Source organism: Siphateles boraxobius, unplaced genomic scaffold (assembly GCF_051911475.1).
Source record: "Siphateles boraxobius isolate OS27281-9 unplaced genomic scaffold, OSU_SipBor_1 7, whole genome shotgun sequence".
Lineage (NCBI taxonomy): Eukaryota > Metazoa > Chordata > Actinopteri > Cypriniformes > Leuciscidae > Siphateles > Siphateles boraxobius.
The window spans coordinates 2,147,916-2,171,712 of NW_027509197.1; the positions used below are offsets into that span (position 1 = coordinate 2,147,916).

At 43.6% G+C, this 23,797-nt stretch overlaps 4 non-coding genes across 4 annotated transcripts; all 4 read left to right on the top strand.

Moving 5' to 3' along the window:
- Positions 1–8,492: 8,492 nt before the first annotated feature.
- On the top strand, positions 8,493–8,574 carry trnas-uga (transfer RNA serine (anticodon UGA)). The gene has a single exon. It is a non-coding gene; the product is annotated as a tRNA-Ser (tRNA).
- Positions 8,575–9,203: 629 nt separating this feature from the next.
- On the top strand, positions 9,204–9,285 carry trnas-uga (transfer RNA serine (anticodon UGA)). The gene has a single exon. It is a non-coding gene; the product is annotated as a tRNA-Ser (tRNA).
- A 1,413-nt stretch (positions 9,286–10,698) lies between these two features.
- trnas-uga (transfer RNA serine (anticodon UGA)) lies at positions 10,699–10,780 on the top strand. Its single transcript has one exon. It is a non-coding gene; the product is annotated as a tRNA-Ser (tRNA).
- Positions 10,781–17,087: 6,307 nt separating this feature from the next.
- Positions 17,088–17,169, top strand: trnas-uga (transfer RNA serine (anticodon UGA)). Its single transcript has one exon. It is a non-coding gene; the product is annotated as a tRNA-Ser (tRNA).
- Positions 17,170–23,797: the final 6,628 nt, after the last annotated feature.

Below are 23,797 nucleotides of genomic sequence, written 5' to 3' on the forward strand. Positions count from 1 at the left end.
AAACTTTGCCAACTAATGTTTAACCAAATCCATTTGTGGCAAGTTTGGTCTCGATAAACTCCAATCTTCATACCCATTTGTTAATTGACATTACATTTTGCTAAACTTTGTGACACATTAGTATTATAAGAATTGTGAAGATTCTTTTCTTAAACACCCAATGAAACTAGAGATTTAAATGCCTGGTTATACCACAAAGGGTCATAAAATCTCCCTCCAAAGGGACAGCTCCTGATTGGACCCCCTTCCAAAGAAGGCGGAAACGTCAGGTCTTCAAAAGGACTGAATACCAGTTTATCGTGCTCTTACTTCGCCTGTCCTTGTGTCATAATGTAACGTCTCGCCTCCGGGCGAGCTCTTCGCCTTTCTCTTATTTGTTTCTAGTCTAGTTTGTGTTTTTCAGTCTTAGATAAGTCTCCATGTTTAATTCCAATCGCCGTGTGAAAAGAACACCGCGTGACATGTCTCTTCAGCAAATCCATCTACAAGGGACCTTTAAACGAGCGCGCGCTCGTTTTGAAGGAGAAACACGCGCACGTGACCACGTGGCGAGAGACGTACACACGCTTCTTCACCAGCCATGCAAAGATGTGACGTTAACCACGCGTGATTTCCCCGTAGAGATCTTTATTTCTTTTCTTTGTTAGTCAAAGTTTTGTTTTCCGTAGTCGACTCTGTTCACTTCCACAAAGTGAAACGAACTTAGCCGAACTATTTTCCTTTGGTAATGTTACCGCAAAGACTTGGAAACTCCGTTCAACACGCGCGCCAAGCAGCACCCAGTGACGCTTCCTAAAGGACTCCGCTCACGCACGCGCAGAAATGCCGCGACACAGAGAGACCCAGAAACTTAAGTATATCTCTTTATAGAGCTTCTAAGAAGCATTAAGATGATGTTTTCGTGTTGTTACAGACAGGGGACTGTCAGGGTGAATGTTGCCAATGCTCTCTCTCTCTCTCTCTCTTTCCCTCTTCCCCTCTCACACGTGTTTCCATTGTCCACACTCTATGCATTTCTCGTTCTCGTTCATCGTTCACTTATCGTGTTTTGTTGTTTATTATGTTTGTAAATACATATATCCCATGTAACCGTAGTAAATACATAAGTAGTTCTGCCTTATTAAATTCATTATATTCATTTGATTGATGTACTGCCTTTTTGCTCATTTTCAAGTCCCTTAAGTGTCAAAAGATCTTATAGCAACAAGCTTACAAATTAAAGATACTTTAAAGAGTATGTGTTTATAGGGCAGGAAACCCAATTCTTGTGGCCACAGAATTGCTTTTCCTTAAATCCTATAAAGTAAGATGATATTGTGGATTCCCACAAATATTAGTCTGACAATTGAGCTAATTAATTTAGCCTGTTTTGTAAGACGTGGTCCGTGTAGTTAATTGCAATCAACTTGTGGTTAAGTGCAAGGATACACAGACATGCATGCAGGTAAAATGACATATCATCCCTTATCGGGAGTTTTATTAACATGTAAGTAACATGTAACCTGGTTAAACATTGACGTAGCTACTCAATTGTAAAAAACCTAAAGCATATTTAATCATAAGTGCTATTTGATAATATGTCATGGTGTCAGGGTTACATCATCCAGATCACCATCTCCGCCCACTCGTTCCCTTTCACCCAACCAGACTTTTCCCCGTTCATTATCCCCTGAGTACTAATCACCGTCACCTGTGTCCCATCAACCATATGGACTATAAAACACTCACCTTCACTGCAGTCACTTGTCTGGTCTCGTCATTCCATGGCTCACAGACTTCCCGATCACTTACCTTCTACTTACCGTCGCTTCACTCATCTTGGATCAACCCATCCGTACCAGCCATCGCCACGCCACCTGCAAGAGAGGGAAAGAAAGAGAGAGACTTAAAACCACAGCTAAGCTTCATTGAACTTTCTATGTTACTTCTTCTCACCTGTTATCTCCGACCGCAATCCTTCTGCAAAATAAACACTGATAACTTACCATCTTGTCTGATTCCTCTGTGATCCGTGACACATGGGAGTCGAAAAACAGACGAATATTTCCTGTTTTATTTTGCACGACTCAGCGAAGCAATCCCGCCAGACGTGTTTGTTAAAATATAGACCAAATACCAAAAAAAATCCAAAACCTAAAAACATTTTTAATCATAAGTGCTATTTGATGGTGCTAAATGTTTTTTGGATCCGAACGACAGACGTATAATTCCTGTTGTCCATATTAGTGTGTGGAAGCGAAGAAATCCTTCCGTGCACACGTGTGTCGAATAGAAAAAACCCGCCAAGGTTTAAAATTCATAAGCGAACACGTGTGAATCATAGCGCTAATTGTTGTATGTGGGAATCGAAAAACCGATGCCTAATTCCTGTTGTCCCTATGTGTGTGTGTAGAAAAAAATTCCTGCCACGCCGTTTTGTGAAATATAGCCGAAAAAAAAAAAAACCCGCTGAGATTTTATTTTGGATAAGTGTGATCTTACAGAAAACAAAGCGTCTGCAGGCTCAAATTTGAATCACACATGGAAGCAGGCTGGTTGTTATTCCGCTGACAAACCCTAGAGGGCAGCCCTAGGCCTAAGTGCTTGACAGTTCTCGAATTACGCACCGGCCCCTGACTTTACCCTCCATGAGCGAAATAGCGCCATCTCGTGGACACTAGTAACGAGGTCGTCCTTTCCTAAACAATCTCTCTCATCACAATTTCAGATTTTTCCAGTGAATTTCTGAAATTGTGCTTCTAACTTTCAATGCATGTGCAAGTTCCAGTTTTACTGACATGATTTCACTCCTGACTGTGTACACTTATTTTGAATTTGGTTCAAACCACAGTTGAATTAAAAATTTAAAAGTAAGTAGTAGCAGTTTCTGATGACCACTTAGGAGGAATGCGCCCCTTGTGGCCTCGCCCCTCTACGTCAGCTCATCACTTAGTTCCTAACATCATTCTTTTCTGAAGTGGCTTTCTCCCAGTTGGTTTTATTTTGGTTATTAGCATTGATACCTCACCGTAGTCGTGATCATCATCAAATATAATGCCAACCTTTAATTTCCTACACTTATTCAACAAACAAATTTCAAGATCAATTTGAATTCAGTCTCCTTTCCTGTTGGGAATGGTTTTATGGCTTTATTTCTATATTTCCTTTTTCAAATTATTTTTAATAATTTTGATTTGATACGTTACGTTATGTATTTGATAACGTTATGACAACTGTATCCTTACTATTCTAGGAGTTACTTAACATCTATGCATACACTTGATTTGAATTGTATTTAAACCAGTTTGAATGCAATTTAAATCAAGTTCTCTGTCAGCCAGGTTGACCACTAAGAGGAAGTGGCCCAAGACCACTAAGAGGAAGTGGCCCAAACCCTTTGTGGCCCAAACGCGCCACTACAGCTTGCTTCCTCCTGTGCTCTTCCTGCTGCACTTAATCTCTTCTCTGAATGGAGGCTAGGTTGTTCTGATAATTAACATTGTCATAATTCCCTTTTTGTTTGAACCATAATTTTAGTAAAGCCGTTGCCTTTGATGATTTTTCTACAAAAAAATAGACACTCAATTTGATTTAGATAGAGAGAGCTTTAATTCACGTTGAGGTTCACTTGTCCTTCATCCTGTTTTGTGTTTGTAGGTAGAAATTTCTCTCGTGCTGTGGTGATTTGACAGTCATCTCTGCTTGGGGTCCAGCAAGCTGGTTCGTCTGACCTGCGTCACCAGCGCTGACTGAGCACGAGTCTCGGACTTTCCTGTATTTCTCCGTTGGTGCGGCCCGCAACACGACATCACCAATTTGGCACTGCCGGTTGTGTTCAAGGCCGAGTTGGGTGAGGGCACAGATCGGTACAGATATGCGGAAGGGCCCGGGACACTGCTGTCAAGTGTTTGGGGATGACAGAAAGACCAACCACAATGCTGACTCCAACCCGAATGACCTCAGTTCACCCCAGGGAAACTAGAAAAGGTATTAAATCCATCACTTAGTATTGGCCACAGAATCTAGAGATTCCCCCGGTCATTGAAGTGTATGGCTCCCTCCTACTCTCCTAGCCACAAACCGCAGGCTTAGGCCTCCTCTTCCCCTGTAACACTTCCTGTGTACTATTAACGCCATTTCATTACAGACCTTTCCATCTTGGATGGTTGCATGTTACTTCAAACTTTGCTATCTTGCCATTGCTCTTTTCTGTTGTGCTCTGTTCCTTTCAGTTCACCTAGAGACAGAACCTATCTGAGACAACAAGGAACGCTGAATAATAGTTTGACAACCAAGCCGTTAGCATCAACAGGTTACCCCTAAGCTACCGCCCCGTTAAAAATCTTTATTCAGGCCCAAGCTGACCTACCCAAATTGTCCCACCAAATGATTTAACTGTCGGCATCAGTTAACCAAAATTTTCATACGCGGCATAGCCCGTATTATAGCTTGTTAAACGTAGAACGAACCTGCATACAGATACAGATACAGATACAGATACAGATACAGATACAGATACAGATAGCTTTATTAATCCCCAAGGGGCAATTCAGTTCCATTGGTCTCTCTGTGTGTGTGTTGTGTTCCTCTCGCCCACAGTGAAGCCAGTATGTTCCGGTCCTACAGTCCCACAACCCGCTGGGACAACCTGGAGACATGGCTGAGATTCATGACACCTCCATTCCTGACCAAGGTCGCCAGTGACTCAGAGCCCCGAGCCAAGAGCATCGCAGACGCGGACAGGCTGATGGCGCACAAACCAAGCCAAAGCTCCCACGACAAAGACCGGTCAGACACGTCAACCTCACTTGCCAGCTCATCGCACAAGCACGTCTCTACGAAAGGAGTCGCATCGCCCTGGAGCACGAAGTTGCAACGCTAAGGATGCAAGCCGAGGATGACAACGACCCCGAGCTACAGAAGGAAGTGGAAAGACTTCAAACTGCCCTATCTGATCTTCATCTGCACATAGACCAAAGAGTGCAGTCAGAGAAAAGAACCAGAGAGGAACTCAACGAGAAACTCCGACAAAAGTGAAGCCCCTTGCAAAGAGCAGAGACTGAACTTAAAGAGACTCGAAAGCCACGGCCTGCGAAAGAAACTCGCAAGAGGCCCGTGCTACCATCCACAAGCTCGTTCAGCAGAGACAAGATCTCGAACACGAACTTGACACCGTTCACACAGAGTTGAAACCCAATTATAGACTGCAGAAGGACCGGGAAGGGGAAACGCACACCACAAAGTTTCCCTGACCAGTCAGTCCGCACCTTTCAGCCAAGAACCCAGAGCTGTACAAGGGGGTGAAAGCCCACTGTTCAAAACATCACCAGCCAGCCCACAAGAACCCCCGTCAGCAGCGAGGGGGGAAGAGCCTTTCCAGGAGAGCCCCGGCCACTAACCACGGCATGGCTCCCAAAAGACTTAACAAGCTGGCCAGAAACATCCCTATGTTCACTCCGAACCTTGCAGGAGGCAACAACGTGCACGGCACCCGCATGACATTGACTTTCACTTACAAACTGTTACCAACGTCACCGCGTGGGACAGATTGTACCTGCTCAGAATCACGTCCAGTCGTGATGCGCGCAGCTTCCTCGACCGTCAACCAGAGACAGTCAAGTCGGACTACCAGCCGCTGCAGCAGGCCTTCACTAAAGAATTCTCTGATCCAGAATCAGACCAAAGACTAATCACAGCCATGGACCTCAATCAGTCCGGCATGGAGGATGATTTCAACTTCAGAACTTTGTCTCTCCGAAATCTGCACCCCACAGTGAGTCATCATCTAGACATCCTGGCCTGACCACATAGCATGACTACTCAACAGCTAAAAGAAGCTTACACAAAGCAAAAGACTGTGTCCGAAAAGACTTTGAAAAACCCCACAATCTACTCTGTCTCTGAGCCCTACTCAGAGCTGCCTCTAGAGGGCGCCCCACAACACCATAGCCCTGTTTACAGAGAGTCAAGACCATTCCAGGCCAACAGAGGGCAGTACTACTGCGATGGTGCTCGTCCAAGACACCAGAGCGAGGGCTTTGACAGATTCTGGGACCAAATCTCTTCAGCAAATCCATCTACAAGGGACCTTTAAACGAGCGCGCGCTCGTTTAAAGGAGGAACACGCCCACGTGACCACGTGGCGAGAGACGCACACACGCTTCTTCACCAGCCATGCAAAGATGTGACGTTAACTCCGCGTGATTTCCCCGTAGAGATCTTTATTTCTTTTCTTTGTTCTTTGGCAACCCACATCTCTTTTCTAGCTTGAAGTGAGCAGGTTTTTTGTGTAGGTGAAGACATTGTTGAACTCCTTATTGCCATCACAATATATTAGCTGAGTGGATCCTCTGCTGCTCACATCAAAATAATGGTTGGCCCCGGTGATCTCTGCTGCTCATATCCGGAAAGAAAATAGCATGTGACTCACTCACTGTGTAGTCGTGGCCGAGAGGTTAATGCGATGCACTTGATATCCATTGGGGTTTCCCCGTGCAGGTTCGGACCCTGCCAACTACGTGTCTCTTTGTCTGCTTGCGACATCCAATATCTTTGTATGAGCTGCTTTTTCTCTAACATGGAAAATTGGACAACCCACATCTCTTTTCAAGCCTGAAGTGAGAAGGTATTTTTGTAGGTGAAGACGTAGTTGAACTCCTTTTTGCCAACACAATATGTTAGCTGAGTGGATCCTCTGCTGCTCACATCGAAATTAATGGTTGGCCCCGGTGTTCTCTGCTGCTCACATCCAGAAACGGAAATAGCATGTGACTCACTATCAAGAGTAGTTGTGGCCGAGAGGTTATGGCAATGGGCTCTAAATCCATTGGAGTTTCCCCGCGCAGGTTCAAACCCTGCCGACTATGTGGCTCTTTGTCTGCTTGTGACAGGAATTGTGACATCCAGGATCTTTGTATGAGCTGCTTTTTTTCTAACACAGAAATTGGGCTCATTTCAAGCCTGAAGTGAGCATTGTTTAAGGAGGATTTACATTTTAAGGTAAGTTCGGTTCAATTCCCTGTTTGGGTGAAAATCTGACAGTTTGTTGCATACATTCCCTAATCACTTGTTGTCCTCTTCCCAGCCTTTGAGGGAGGTGTTCATCCTCTGCTGCTCACATCCAAGTCAAGGCAAGTCAAGTCATCCTCATTTATATTCAATTCAATTCAATTCAAATTTATTTGTATAGCGCTTTTCACAATACACATTGTCTCAAAGCAGCTTTACAGAAAGTGCATTTCGGAAATGTACATAGAAAAATACAGTCAGTTAATCATGTATTAATTTATGGCATAACATATCGCCGGCTTTGAGTCGTCTCTTCACAGGCGTCGAGTCGTCTCTTCACAGGCGTTGGGGCATCTGAAGTCTCCGTGAAAGGCTGGATACAAACTGGAGCTGACGAACGCTATTTACCTCGGGACTAACGTCCCGAGATAACAGCAGAAAGGCAGATGGGAAATAATTAGCATAGCTGATGTTCATAATGTTAATGCATTCGAACTGATTCAGCAGTAGTATTAAAGGTTAAGCATTAAGTGAATGCTTGGTTAAAGAGATGCGTCTTTAATCTAGTTTTAAACTGGGACAGCGACTCTGAGTCTCGAACAATATCAGGACGGCTATTCCAGAGTTTAGGAGCTAAATGTGAGAATGCCCTCCCTCTTTTAGTGGACTTACTAATCCTAGGAATGACCAGAAGCCTCGAATTTAGTGATCTTAAAGAGCGTGATGGATTGTATGGCGATAGAAGGTCTGTTAAATACACAGGAGCTAAACCATTTAGGGCTTTATAGGTCAGTAGGAATACTTTGTAATTGATACGTAACTTAATAGGTAACCAGTGTAGAGATGATAAATTAGGTGTTATATGATCATATTTTCTTGATCTAGTAAGAACTCTAGCGGCTGCATTTTGCACTAACTGTAGCTTGTTTATTGAGGATGCAGGACAACCAGCTAATAAAGCATTACAGTAATCTAGTCTCGAGGTCATGAATGCATGAACTAACTTTTCTGCATCAGAAACAGATAGCATGTTACGTAGCTTAGCAATGTTTCTAAGGTGGAATTTATATAGCGCTTTTAACAATGTAGATTGTTTCAAAGCAGCTTTTTACAGAGATAAACATATAATTTAAGGTAACAGAGATTGGTTTGGTTTTATAGTGGTTCTTGAATAATGTTATTTCCAGCTAAAGTTAGTTTTGATTGATTCACTTCCGTCGAAATGATCATTTGTTATTAAATTAGGGGCCGCTAAGACGACACCGTTCTCTCTAAACAGACTTTAAACACGACTCTAACATGGAAAATTTGGTAACCCACATCTCTTTTCAAGATTGAAGTGAGAAGGTATTTTTGTAGGTGAAGACGTAATTGAACTCCTTTTTGCCAACACAATATATTAGCTGAGTGGATCCTCTGCTGCTCACATCAAAATAATGTTTGGCCCCGGTGTTCTCTGCTGCTCACATCAGGAAAAGAAAATAGCATGTGACCCACTATCAAGAATAGTCGTGGCCGAGAGGTTAAGGCGATGGACTTGAAATCCATTGGGGTCTCCCCACGCAGGTTCGAACCCTGCAGACTACGTGGCTTCTAGTCTCTTTGCGAGAGGAATTGTGACATCCTTTGTACGAGCTGCTTTATTCTCTAGCATGGAAAATTGGGCAACCCACATCTCTTTTCAAGCTTGAAGTGGGCAGGTTTTTGTGTAGGTGAAGACGTTGTTGAACTCCTTTTTGCCAACACAATATATTAGCTGAGTGGATCCTCTGTTGCTCGCATCAAAATAATGGTTGGCCCCGGTGATCTCTGCTGCTCACATCCAGAAAAGAAAATAGCATGTGACTCACTCACAGTGTAGTTGTGGCAGAGAGGTTAAGGCGATGGACTCAAAATCCATTGGGGTTTCCCCGCACAGGGTCGAACCCTGCCAAGTACGTGGCTCTTTGTCTGCTTGCGACAGGAATTGTTACATCCAAGATCTTTGTACGAGCTGCTTTTTTTCTAACATTGAACATTGGGCAACCCACACCTCTTTTCAAGCCTGAAGTGAGAAGGTATTTGTGTAGGTGAAGACGTAGTTGAACTCCTTTTTGCCAACAAAATATGTTAGCTGAGTGGATCCTCTGCTGCTTACATCGACATTAATGGTTGGCCCCGGTGTTCTCTGCTGCTCACATCCAGAAACGGAAATAGCATGTGACTCACTATCAAGAGTAGTCGTGGCCGAGAGGTTAAGGCGATGGACTTGAAATCCATTGGGGTCTCCCCGCGCAGGTTCGAACCCTGCCGACTACGTGAAGCACTGTATTGTCATCGGGTCACCAGATCTGGAACCGGCAGGCTGCGGGGAAACCTCGGGATAAACAAAGACACTAAAATTAGCTTAGATGCCATTTTTCTTATGATGTAACGAGTACAACAGGATTTAACATCCACATTGATGGTTGTCCTCTGCTGCACACATCCAGAAAATAAAATAGCATGTCACTCGCTAACAGTGTAGTCGTGGCCGAGAGGTTAAGGCGATGCACTTGATATCCATTGGGGTTTCCCCTTGCAGGTTCGGACCCTGCCGACTATGTTTCTCTTTGTCTGCTTGTGACATCCAAGATCTTTGTATGAGCTTCTTATTCTCTAGCATGGAAAATTGGGCAACACAGATCTCTTTTCAAGCCTGAAGTGAGATGGTATTTGTGTAGGTGAAGACGTAGTTGAACTCCTTTTTGCCTTTTTGAATTGTGACATCCAGGATCTTTGTATGAGCTGCTTTTTTTCTAAGACAAAAATTGGGCTCATTTCAAGCCTGAAGTGAGCATTGTTTAAGGAGGATTAACACTTTAAGGTAAGTTCGGTTCAATTCCCTGTTTTGGTGAAAATCTGACAGTTTGTTGCATACATTCCCTAATCACTTGTTGTCGTCTTCCCAGCCTTTGTGGGAGGTGTTCATCCTCTGCTGCTCACATCCAAGTCAAGTCAAGTCATCCTCATTTATATAGCTCTTTTAACAATGTAGATTGTTTCAAAGCAGCTTTTTACAGAGATAAACATATAATTTAAGGTAACAGAGATTGGTTTGGTTTTATAGTGGTTCTTGAATAATGTTATTTCCAGCTAAAGTTAGTTTTGATTGATTCACTTCCGTCGAAATGGTCATTTGTTATTAAATTAGGGGCTGCTAAGACGACACCGTTCTCTCTAAACAGACTTTAAACACGAACCTGTGATAGACGCTGATCTCGTTCACATGCGCATTAAGAATTGATTCTATAGTTATGTGCGTTTGAATATATGTGCGCAGGTTTGTAATTCCCTACAAACCATGCCTAAACAAAGGTCTTGCCTATAAAACAAAGGTCTTGCCTTGTCTTGCCTATAAATTTTGATGCAGAATTTTATTTGATCACTTCGGGTAGGTACGCGAACCGAAAATTCCACAATGCTTTATCTGTAGATTGGTATAGGGATCTTCCATAGGGAGAGGCTAGTTGGCACTTCAGCACTGCATTATCATCGGGTCCAGGCGAAGGTCCTTCGTCAGATCTGGATCCGGCAGGCTGCGGGAAAACCTTGGGATAAACAAAGACACTAAAATTAGCTTAGATGCCATTTTTCTTATGATGTAACGAGTACAAGAGGATATAACATTCACATTAATGGTTGTCCTCTGCTGCACACATCCAGAAAATAAAATGTGACTTACTATCAAGAGTAGTTGTGGCCGAGAGGTTAAGGCGATGGACTTGAAATCCATTGGAGTCTCTCTGCGCAGGTTCGAACCCTGCAGACTATGTGGCTCCTTGTCTCTGTGCGAGAGGAATTGTGACATCCTTTGTACAAGCTGCTTTATTCTCTAACATGGAAAATTGGGCAACCCACATCTCTTTTCAAGCTTGAAGTGAGAAGGTATTTTTTGTAGGTGAAGACGTAGTTGAACTCCTTTTTGCCAACACAATATATTAGCTGAGTGGATCCTCTGCTGCTCACATCAAAATAATGGTTGGCCCCGGTGTTCTCTGCTGCTCATATCCAGAAAAGAAAATAGCATGTCACTCACTCACAGTGTAGTCGTGGCCGAGAGGTTAAGGCTATGCACATGATATCCATTGGGGTTTCCCCGTGCAGGTTCGGACCCTGCCGACTACATGTCTCTTTGTCTGCTTGTGACATCCAAGATCTTTGTATGAGCTGCTTTTTCTCTAACATGGAAAATTGGGCAAACCACATCTCTTTTCAAGCCTGAAGTGAGAAGGTATTTGTGTAGGTGAAGACGTAGTTGAACTCCTTTTTGCCAACACAATATGTTAGCTGAGTGGATCCTCTGCTGCTCACATCGACATTAATGGTTGGCCCTGGTGTTCTCTGCTGCTCACAATCAAAAAAGAAAATAGCATGTGACTCACTAACAGTGTAGTTTTGGCAGAGAGCTTAAGGCGATGGACTCAAAATCCTTTGGGGTATCCCTGCACAGGGTCGAACCCTGCCAACTACGTGGCTCTTTGTCTGCTTGCGACAGGAAATGTGACATCCAAGATCTTTGTACGAGCTGCTTTTTTCTCTAACATGGAACATTGGGCAACCCACACCTTAACAGAATCTGGTATTTCAGATCACTTCCCTATTAGATTTGAGATCAGTGTTATACCACCCGCTAGTAAACCTGTCTCCTCAGCCTCTAGACTAAAGCCCTGCATTTCAGCCCGAGCCCGACGGGCCCCGACTTATTTACGCCCCTAGGGCCGGGCTTCGGGCCAATTTTCACGTCATAGTTCACATGCGGGCCGGGCCTCGGGCCTTTTTTGGGTTATCCTTCCTTTTATATTTTTAGACATTAATTTAAAAATGTATATGAAGTTGACGTCGACGATAGAAAAACAAACATAAAAAGCCATTTCATAACCTCATAACTTTCATAATCTTTTAATTACACAAACAAATGACTGACATGTCAGTCTCACGCATGCACGCACGTACGCACACACACAAAAGGTTTCCCGGCAGCGGCGCGACCCACGATTCACCTCATGAGCAAATAATGGAGAATATTAAGAGAAAAATCGCAGATGGCCAACTTAAAACGGTAAAAAACACCAGAGGAAAGGCAAACTTCTGGGCTGTTTTTCAAATCGTGACAACCTTAAATGATGAGCCAACTGGTTATGCACAATGTACAACTTGCAAGGCTGTGCTAAGCTACGATAGTAAGAAGACGGGATCATCTCATTTACAAAGACATTTTGAGCGTGGTGGATGTAACGGTAGCGCACCAACCAGCAGCAGCAAACAAATGAGTGTGAGTGATTTCCTTGCCAAACCAACTCCTTCTAGGGTGAAATCACTGATCACAGATAAATGCGTGAATTTCTGTTGTATGGACATTCGGTCATTTGAAACGGTAGCAGGGAACGGTTTCATCCAGTTAGCGCAAGAGCTAATAAATGTAGGCGCAGCCCATGGACGTCTGTCAGTAACAAGTTTACTCCCTGACCCCACCACAATCTCCCGAAAGTGCAAAGAACTGGCGACTGCTAAGAGAGGGGACGTGGTTGAAGAAATCAAGGGGGTCATGTCGTTGATAAATGTGGGCATGACAACTGACATGTGGACGGATGATCACCGTAAAATAAGCTACATGTCAATCACATGTCACTATGTCACACCATTCTCAGTCCTTGGATTCGATGCTTCGGTGATGAATTCTGTTGTCTGGGTAACCGATCAAGGCGCTAATTATGTTGCCGCTCTTCGCCCATACCGGCGCCTGGACTGTCAAGACCACCTGTACAACACTGTCCTCCGGCATGCCTTGAACTCCGATGAGCTTTCAGAAACAGTCCCAGAAGTAGCAGAGACCCTTCAGGCCGCCAAGGCTTTAGTCCGATATTTAAAGCAGTCAGGTCTGACAAGCCGGTTGTCAAAAACTGTCAAACAGATGGCAGAAACCAGATTTAGCACCGTATTTCTGACCCTGGAGTCAATTGAGTCAGTCTACGTAGAGTTACAGGAGATACTTCAGAGCCGTGGTGAGAGCCAGAGACTACACGATGTGTCCCCTGATGTGCTGTCTTTCCTGATTCAATTTTTGCGCCCATTCTACGACGCACAAAGGGAGTTGGAGGGGGATAAATACCCAACACTGAACCTCGTCGTGCCCTGGCTTCACAAGCTGAAACACCATTGCCAGCCAGATGTGTCGGACACTCCTTCCCAAGCAATTATCCGCCAACGACACCTTGAGTGGATAATAAAGAAAGTCCACATCCAGCCACTTCACAAACTGGCCATATTCTTATGGCCAAAGTTCAGTCAGTTAAGGATGTTTACCAACGCCGAGAGGGATGACATCTTTCAGCTGGCCAAACGTCAGATAGCCCGCTTTAGAGAGGAGGGGACGGCGGATCAAGCAGCCGGTGAGATTTTATTTTAAGTGTGTGTGTATTACTATTATTATTATTATCAGGCCTATTATTATTCTTATTATTTCACTTTATTTTCACCTGCAACCAAGTCACTTATTATAGTAGGTAGGTATTATAGGCCTCTAAATGAATGTATTAATCATGGCTACTTGGCCAACTAATAATTATAAAATAATTATGATTCATGCAGCGGCGAGCATTTCTGTGTCTGCACGTACACCTGTTGCTGCGGGCCATGCAGCAAAGAAGAGAGCGCTGGCCGAGTTTGAGGAAGAGTGGGAAAACATTCTGGAGCAGGACGAGGATGACGGCGATGAAGTACAGCAATACATGCGCCTCAATCACAACATGGAAGGTGATGGACGAGATGTGCTGCTCTGGTGGAAACAGCACGAGACCCTGCTACCACAACTGTCCAGACTGGCCCGCTCTGTGTTTAGTGTCCCCGCCAGCAGCAGCAGCAGCGAACGTGTCTTCAGCGCTGCGGGAAGAGTGATAGAAGAGAGGAGGACTCGGTTAAAACCTTCCACTGTGGATGCTATTCTTTTTCTCCACGATGCTCTGTAAGAGACCGTTCTAACTTTTCGTTTGATTGGACTTTATTTTCGTTTAACTGTTGTAAACTACTGATGTTTTTCGTTTGATTGGACTTTATTTTCGTTTAACTGTTAAACTATTGGAAAAAAGAATGGCCATGTTCTGTGGTGAATTTTTGAGGTAAGATAACCTGCGAGTTTGTTTTTAATTAATTTAATTTAGTTTGTTTAGATTGTAGGCTATGCTCATTTCGTTTGCGATGTTGCGAGCAGCCTGAGCTTGCCTCAGTAGGCTATTTAAAAAAGGTGTTTTACTCACTGTGGTTTAATAAATAAACATTTATTAAACTAACTGTCTGTGTGATATGCTTGAAGTGTTTTATATCTATGGTTTTTATTGTAGCCAAGTAAAGTAGCCTATTAGCGTTGATTTAAGAGGCTAAATTAATCATGTTTTACTCGCTGTCGGCGCGGCTGCTTGGTCGTCATTTAAAAAAAAAAATGCTCCAAACATTTGTCTTAACTTAATAAAGAAATAAAAAGAAACATAATTAACAAAACTGACCTATTTTAATGGCTGCAAATAGGGCAGGCTGCCGCTGTGTCATAAAAAAAATAAAATACGGGCTCGGGTCGGACTCGGGCTGATAATTCTAATGAGCTGTCGGACACGGGTCGGGCTAGGGCCTGAGCGTTTCGGGCCAGGGCCGGGCTCGGGCCTAGATTTGAGGCCCGTGCAGGGCTCTACTCTAGACGCCGCCTCATAACACCCTCTTTAGGTGTAGAGTTCGCTTCGGCGTTTATGGGCTCACAGTTTCATGCAATGAATGGTTTGGTCTCTCCTTTCTTCCCAGATAATGTTCTCTCTGCGTTTCATTCCACAAGCACCGACATTTTAGACTCTATTGCCCCTTTTCGGACTAAATCTATTAAACCTAAGGTGGATCCCTGGTTAAATGTCACCACAAGGGCTCTTAGTTAACACTGTAGACAAGCCGAACGAAGGTGGAAGAAGGACAAACTATTTACATCACTAGGTTCCTAGCTGCATATCAGAGGGCTGTGAAGGTGGCGAAGATGCACTATCTTTCTTCGGTCATAACTAGCAGTTGTCATGAACCTAGAGTTTTATTTAATACCATTAACTCTGTGTTGAAGCCATGTACTTCTGATCAGACAGAGGTTTCAATTAGTACATGTGAGAAATTTCTCAGTTATTTTACTGACAAGGTAGCATCTGTCAGGCAAAACTGCAGTGCTAATTTTAATGTGTTTGTTCCTACTGCTTCTGTGCTTCCTGCTGTTTTTGAGGATTTCAAGCCAGTTTCGTTTGCGCTGCTTTCTGAGATAGTGCAACACATGAAACCCACCTACTGTTCATTAGACATTGTCCCAGCCAGGATAGTGAAGGAAGTTTTTAATAGCGCCATTGGGTCGAGTTTACTCACTTTAATTAATTCTTTTCTTGGCCTAGGTTGTGTCCCAGCTGCATTTAAACATGCTGTGGTCAGGCCGCTTCTTAAGAAGGCAAATCTTGACCCTTCAGTATTATCTAATTTTAGACCAGTTTCTCATCTGCCTTTTCTGTCAAAGGTTTTGGAAAAAGTTGTTTTTATACAGTTACAAGCCTTTATGCAGAAAAATTCTGTGCTTGAAAAATTTCAATCGGGTTTTAGATCACGTCACAGTACTGAGTCAGCACTGCTCAGAGTACATAATGACATTGCCTTGCCTGTGGATGCTGGGAATCCTGCTGTTTTAGTGCTTTTGGACCTCACAGCGGCGTTTGATACGGTGGACCACGCAGTCCTCCTATCTCGCCTCGAGCATTGTGTGGGTATTCGAGGTTTGGCCCTTCAATGGTTTAGCTCCTACTTAGCAAATAGGAGCTTCTCAGTTATGATTGGTGAATGCTCCTTGCCAGCTGCTCCTCTTTCTTGTGGCGTACCCCAGGGTTCAATTCTTGGCCCAATCTTGTTTTCTTTATATATGTTGCCCTTGGGAAGTATTATAGGAAAGCACAATCTGTCCTTTCATTGTTATGCTGATGATTTGCAGATTTATTTGCCTTTAAAACCGAATGATAGTGTCGCACTTGACTCCCTACTTAGCTGTTTTGATGATATTGAGTTGTGGTTGTCACAAAATTTTCTTAGTTTAAACAAAGCAAAAAATGAGTGTATCATCTTCGGTAACCCAAATGGTTCAGCGGTGAGTTTGGGGTCTCTGGCGCCATACCTTAGGCCAGCTGTCAGAAATCTCGGGGTTATTTTTGATTGCAACATGAAATTTGACAAGCAAATTAGCAATGTTGTCAAAATGAGTTTTTTCCAGCTTCGTCTTCTAGCTAAAGTTAAGCCTTTTCTTAACAAGCATGATCTAGAAAAGGTGATTCATGCTTTTATTAGTTCGAGGTTGGACTACTGTAAAGCTCTTTATGTTGGTTTAAATAAAAGCTCCATTGCACGACTTCAACTTGTGCAAAATGCTGCTGCTCGGTTTTTAACAAATACACCGAAGCGTGCACACATCACTCCCGCCCTCTACAATTTACATTGGCTTCCAGTGCAGTTTAGAATAGATTTTAAGATTTTGCTGTTCGTTTTTAAGGCCCTAAATGCCCTGGCCCCGGAGTATTTGACTGAGATTTTAACTCTGCGTTAGCATAGCCGGTCATTACGGTCTTCAAACCAGTTGGTTTTAGAAGTTCCAGGGGCAAAGTATAAGCGATGGGGTGATCAGGCGTTTGCAGTTGTTGCCCCGAGACTCTGGAACAAGTTACCCCCTGATATCCGTACAATTACGGATGAAACTGTTTTTAGGTCTAAACTTACAACCCACCTGTTTAGAATGGCTTTTAATTTTACTTTTCTTTTTTGATTTTCACTGTTATATGTATTTATTGTATGATACGTTTTATTTTTTATGATGTGAAGCACTTTGGATACCTGACGGTTGTGTAAAGCGCTATAGAAATAAAGTTGATTGATTGATTGACACCTCTTTTCAAGCCTGAAGTGAGAAGGTATTTGTGTAGGTGAAGACGTTGTTGAACTCCTTTTTGCCAACACAATATGTTAGCTGAGTGGATCCTCTGCTGCTCACATCGAAATTAATGGAAATAGCATGTGACTCACTATCAAGAGTAGTCGTGGCCGAGAGGTTAAGGCGATGGACTTGAAATCCATTGGGGTCTCCCCGCGCAGGTTCGAACCCTGCCGACTATGTGGCTCCTTGTCTCTTTGCGAGAGGAATTGTGACATCCTTTGTACGAGCTCCTTTATTCTCTAACATGGAAAATTGGGCAACCCAAATCTCTTTTCAAGCTTGAAGTGAGCAGGTTTTTGTGTAGGTGAAGACGTTGTTGCAATTCTTTATCTGTAGAGTGGTATAGGGATCTTCCATAGGGAGAAGCTGGTTGGCACTTCAGCACTGCATTATCATCGGGTCCAGGCGAAGGTCCTTCGTCAGATCTGGATCCGGCAGGCTGCGGGAAAACCTTGGGAGAAACAAAGACACTAAAATTAGCTTAGATTTCATTTTTCTTATGATGTAACTAGTACAACAGGATATAACTTTCACATTGATGGTTGTCCTCTGCTGCACACATCCAGAAAATAAAATAGCATGTGACTTATTATCAAGAGTAGTTGTGGCCAAGAGGTTAATGCGATGTACTTGAAATCCATTGGGGTCTCCCTACGCAGGTTCGAACCCTGCCGACTACGTGGCTCCTTGTCTCTTTGCGAGAGGAATTGTGACATCCTTTGTACAAGCTGCTTTATTCTCATACATGGAAAATTGGGCTACCCACATCTCTATTCAAGCTTGAAGTGAGCAGGTTTTTGTGTAGGTGAAGACGTTGTTGAACTGCTTTTTGCCAACACAATATATTAGCTGAGTGGATCCTCTGTTGCTCGCATCAAAATAATGGTTGGCCCCGGTGTTCTCTGCTGCTCACATCCAGAAAATAAAATAGCATTTGACTCACTCATAGTGTAGTTGTGCCCGAGAGGTTAAGGCGATGGACTTGAAATCAATTGGGGTTTCCCCGCGCAGGCTCTAACCCTGCCAACTACGTGGCTCTTTGTCTGCTTGCGACAGGAATTGTGACATCTAAGATCTTTGTACGAGCTGCTTTTTTCTCTAACATGGAAAATTGGGCAACCCACATCTCTTTTCAAGCCTGAAGTGAGAAAATAATTGTGTTGGTAAAGACGTAGTTGAACTCCTTTTTGCCAACACAATATGTTAGCTGAGTGGATCCTCTGCTGCTCACATCGACATTAATGGTTAGCCCCGGTGTTCTCTTCTGCTCACATCCAGAAACGGAAATAGCATGTGACTCACTATCAAGAGTAGTTGTGGCCGAGATGTTATGGCAATGGGCTCTAAATCCATTGGAGTTTCCCCGCGCAGGTTCAAACCCTGCCGACTATGTGGCTCTTTGTCTGCTTGTGACAGGAATTGTGACATCCAGGATCTTTGAATGAGCTGCTTTTTTTTCTAACACAGAAATTGGGCTCATTTCAAGCCTGAAGTGAGCATTGTTTAAGGAGGATTTACATTTTAAGGTAAGTTCGGTTCAATTCCCTGTTTGGGTGAAAATCTGACAGTTTGTTGCATACATTCCCTAATCACTTGTTGTCCTCTTCCCAGCCTTTGAGGGAGGTGTTCATCCTCTGCTGCTCACATCCAAGTCAAGTCAAGTCAAGTCATCCTCATTTATATTCAATTCAATTCAATTCAAATTTTTTTGTATAGCGCTTTTCACAATACACATTGTCTCAAAGCAGCTTTACAGAAAGTGCATTTCGGAAATGTACATAGAAAAATACAGTTAGTTAATCATGTATTAATTTATGGCATAACATATCGCCGGCTTTGAGTCGTCTCTTCACAGGCGTCGAGTCGTCTCTTCACAGGCGTTGTGGCATCTGAAGTCTCCGTGAGAGGCTGTATACAAACTGGAGCTGACGAACGCTATTTACCTCGGGACTAGCGTCCCGAGATAACAGCAGAAAGGCAGATGGGAAATAATTAGCATAGCTTATGTTCATAATGTTAATGCATTCGAACTGATTCAGCAGTAGTATTAAAGGATAAGCATTAAGTGAATGCTTGGTTAAAGAGATGCATCTTTAATCTAGTTTTAAACTGGGACAGCGAGTCTGAGTCTCGACCAATAGTCGAATAGAAAATAGCATGTGACTCACTATCAAGAATATCAATCCTAACAAGTCCAAACAAAGTCCTAACAAGGCCAAACAAAGTCCTAACAAGTCCAAACAAAGTCCTAACAAGTCCAAACAAAGTCCTAACAACTCCTAACAAAGTCCTGACAACTCCTAACAAAGTCCTGACAACTCCTAACAGTGTCCTAACTCCTAACAACAGCGGGGCAAAAGAGCCAATCATATGCTTCGAAACAGTTGCCGCTCCAAGGGGGGCAAAAGAGCCAATCAGATGCGTCGAAACAGGGCCCCGTGCGCACAGTGTTCTCATAGGTTGACTGATGAAGACGATGTCACAGTTCATTCTGAGGTAACTTTATTTACCGGCGGCGAATATCTCTCGACACTAAAAGTAAGCAGAACTTACTAAAATGATGTAAATCACTGAATTGAAATCGTAAAAGTATGTGGTGTGTTTGTAAATACTTCTGCTGTGACAAACGTTGGATGTTTTTCGTGAAGTTTGATAAGACGGTCACAAACCTTAAGAGATAACGCTGATCGCAATGTTAATTATTTTCTTTACTGAACGTTTTTAAGTGTCTTTTGCGTGTCTTTCTTGTGTCCATCAAATTAAACTAGAACAGAGATGCTCGATTTTGTGTCTGTGTCAAGTGTTAAATGTCGCTGCTAAGTTTGATAAGACGGTCAGAAAACTGATCGCTATGTTAATTATTATTTAATATGACATTTATACTATTTTTAACAAAAGATAGAACTGACAGCCCGTTAAACTGTCAAATGGTGTAACCACAAAAAATGACCAATATCTAATATTTCACACCTCCTAGAGTTCATCCAATTGCATGAAATTAGTAGTTTATTTAGTAATATCCTATGAGAATATGTTTTATTACAAATTATATGGGTTTTTCGTTGTACTGAGCAAGACCATATGCTGTAAACATCTTGTTTTATGTCTATTCTTTGACCATTTGAGTACAAATGGTTTAAACACCCATTATTACAGTGTAGTAGAGTATTAAATTATTATTCATATTAACTTTTTTGTACAATATTAGTCTTTTAGACAAAATATTGGTTACACCAACTGACCATATAACGTCTATTGCAATAGGATAAGAAATTGACACAGAAAGTAGGCATCAAGGTAAACTGAATTGGATATTTTAATATATATTCATGTCATTCATCATACAATTTCAGATACCAATTGTTTTCAAAGAGAGTGCTATAAAGTGTGTGTGAGAGAGAATAAGAGTGAGTGAAAGAGTGGGTATGATCATTTCTTAACAAACATGAAGAAACAGGATTGGCTTGTGTTGTGATTTCAGTTCAGTTCTCATACAATTTCAGTTTGTAAAATAACAGCCATTTTTTTCAAAGAGAGAGTGAGTGAGTGAATGTGAATGTGTGTGTGTGTGTGAGAGAGAGAGAGAGAGAGAGAGAGAGAGAGAGAGAGAGAGAGAGAGATTGTGAGTGAGAGAGTATCATTTTTTCCATTTATTTCATCACTAAACTGTTTTGATTACATTTTTAATAACCGACAACCATCAGTGTGAGTTCATGCCATCTGATGAGATCTGAACAAACTATTTCACATTAGCATAACAATATAAATGAAACAGTGTCTCAGAAACTTAAGACTTGAAATATTCTTGACCAAATTAGTTGAGACTGTGGAAAAAAACATACAACCTTATATTGTAGTTGCTTAATTTCCTATCTATCTGTCTGTCTGTCTGTGCATGTAGACCTACATGTTGCCTACAACAGCCTAATGACTGCCTCTTGTCCTATAGAGATGCCAAAGGAAGGAAAGCCAGATTCATTCTAGACCGGCGTCATGATGCTGTTTGCCCAGGGGAAATATAAATTTTCCACTGGCCAGAGACCTGGGAGCAGACGTTGGAAGGCAGTGTTAGAGAGGATAAAGAATTGTCCCCTGACCCCTGCATTTGGCCTAACGGTCAGAAAAAAAGACATTTTTGGGAAAAAGATCCCCTGCAAATGTGGCTACCATGATGTAAGTAATGTCATTGAATCCTTAAACATATGATGTGAGACAAAGATGCTGACAAATGCTTCCTCTACAGCTGTTTCCCATGGCTGGTTCTTCGTTGTGCTTGATTCTCCAAATCACTGTTTTGATGCAGAGTTTTGTGTGATTTAGAGGATAAGAGGATATAGAGAGTAAATACAAAATATTGTTTCCCCTCAGTCAGGACAGCAGACAGGGACCGCAGCAGGTCCACAGCAGACAAGGACCGCAGCAGGTCCACAGCAGACAGGGACCGCAGCAGGTCCACAGCAGACAAGGACCGCAGCAGGTCCACAGCAGACAAGGGCCGCAGCAGGTCCACAGCAGACAGGGACCGCAGCAGGTCCACAGCAGACAAGGACCGCAGCAGGTCCACAGCAGACAGGGACATGTGATAATACCATGACATGCTACCTTTGTGCTCAGGAAGTGCTCTTTGACCAGTTTACTCAGCACCTGTCAGACTTCCATGTCCAGGAGCAGTGTGAGCACTGCGGCACAAAGGCCATGGGTGCTGTCAGGTTATCAGAGCACCTTGAGAAGTGTCATGTGTTAAAATCTCCCACAGACCTCCCAAACATTTCTCCTCTAACCCCTTCAGTCCGTCCCTCCACTACCCCAGCCCAAGAGATGACACCGACACCAATCGTCTCTCCCCGAGATGCTCCGACTCCAGTCTGCCTCACAGCCCAAGAGACGACACCAACCATCTGTCTCCAAGTTGCTCCTGCTCCTACCCCTTCCACACTATCTGAGATGGCACCAGCGACTCAGAGTGGCACACCACTTCTTCCTTCTCCTGCTTCTGCTCCTCCTCCAGCAGCACAAGGGCTCCCAGTCCCTCTGCGCTTTCCAGAGGTAAGCCGGGCCAGGTTTTTGCCAAAGCCGTTCCTCCGGGTCATCAAGCCAGGTGATCGGGAGTGGATGGCCCACATCCTCTATGACGCAAGTGGGCAGCTGAGACAGAATGTCAGGGAGAATTGGCACCACCCCCCAAGCCCAATCAGATCTGTGGCACCTCCAAACCCACATGATTACTTTCGACAGAGGATGTTCCTGTGGGCACCAATGCGTATGTGGGGCATCCCTCTGAAATGCACTCTGTGCAACCGAAAGATGCACCACTCTGGCATTTACGCCAAGGACAGAGAGGTCATTGATGTGGATAGCAAGTACTATTTAATAGGGGGAGATTACCCAAGGTGCAGCCAGTGCAAACAACCTGTCTGTCCTTGGAGTAGTGACATTTTAAAGCAACTTGACCCCTCTAACCGCAACAAATTCCCTGCTGTGTTGACTACACATTTGGCACTGGACAGAAAATGTGTGACACTTTTGCGTCCTAGAACAGCAGGGAATAGCTCTAGTTACCTGCAGTAGGCCTTTCAAGAGGCACACAGTGAGGAGTGGGCTAGGAGATCCTGTGACTATTTCACAGATTGTGAAATTCACAAGAGATCCTGCCTGAAGCAGTCCTAGGCTGTTTATCCCCCACCACCACCCTTCTCTCCCTTGCCCCTGGCCCAGTGGTTCGAGACAGTGCATGCCAACGATGTTGTCGGTCACCTTGATGAACTCAAAGGTGTCATCACTTCAACGTTTGGCAGAATTCTGAAGCTCGATTCCACTAAGAAGGTAAATGTAAACCTATATAAGCTTGAGCTCATTTGTTCTTATAGGGTTTGATAAGAATACATATGCTAATGATGTATATACTTTTGTTATAACAGGTTACCAAAAAACTTGCTGGGGGGATTGAGAACACGGCAACATGGATGTCCAATGTGGGGAACGAGTATGGTCAGGTCCTCAACTCGGTCCTCACAACCGGCGAGGGAGCTGGGCTGGATGACTTGTGCCAAGGGATCGTTCAACGGTACAGGGATGCTGGTGAGCCACAGCCAGCTGCTATCTATGTGGATAGAGACTGTTGCAGTGACAGAGGTGGGTTTCCTGTAATTTGTGTTGATGTTTTTTTTTTTGCCAAATTAAGGCAGTTGGTGACTTGGACAATACAAACCAAAAAATGCTTTTACACAGGAATGAGCCCAGTTCTCCATTGGTTTCGGCCATGGACGTCCACTGTGCGGTTGGATGTGTTCCACTTTATGAGGCGATTCACCAACGGTCTCACCACAGAACACCATCCACTGTACGGTACGTTCTGCTCCAAATTGTCGAGTTGCATTTTTGAATGGGATTACCAGGACATCTGTCATCTGAAAGAGGCGAAGTGGTCAGAGCTGAGGCAAAAGCATCAGGGCCACGAGCCAACAGATGCCCAGGTGTTGGCGAGCATCAGCTCTAAAGAGCTAGCCAAGCACTGCCGCAGGAAAACCCGTGGAGTGGAGGAGACTCGTGCCCTCATCAAAAGTCTTCTTGACTCCATGTGGCACCCTGTGGACGGCACTGGGCTGCACCTTATAAACCATAACGCATGTCTCAAGTGTGGGAGGTACAGCAAAAGCACCTTGCCTGCATTCAGGATCCACCAGGAGTGCAGCTTTACACAAACATTGGGTCAGGGCTGGAGAAAGGAGAGAAGACACTGGATGTGCTAAGATACAGCAGAGGGTCCTCCTCTCTGGAAAGCTTTCATAAGCACCAGTGTGCTTTCAT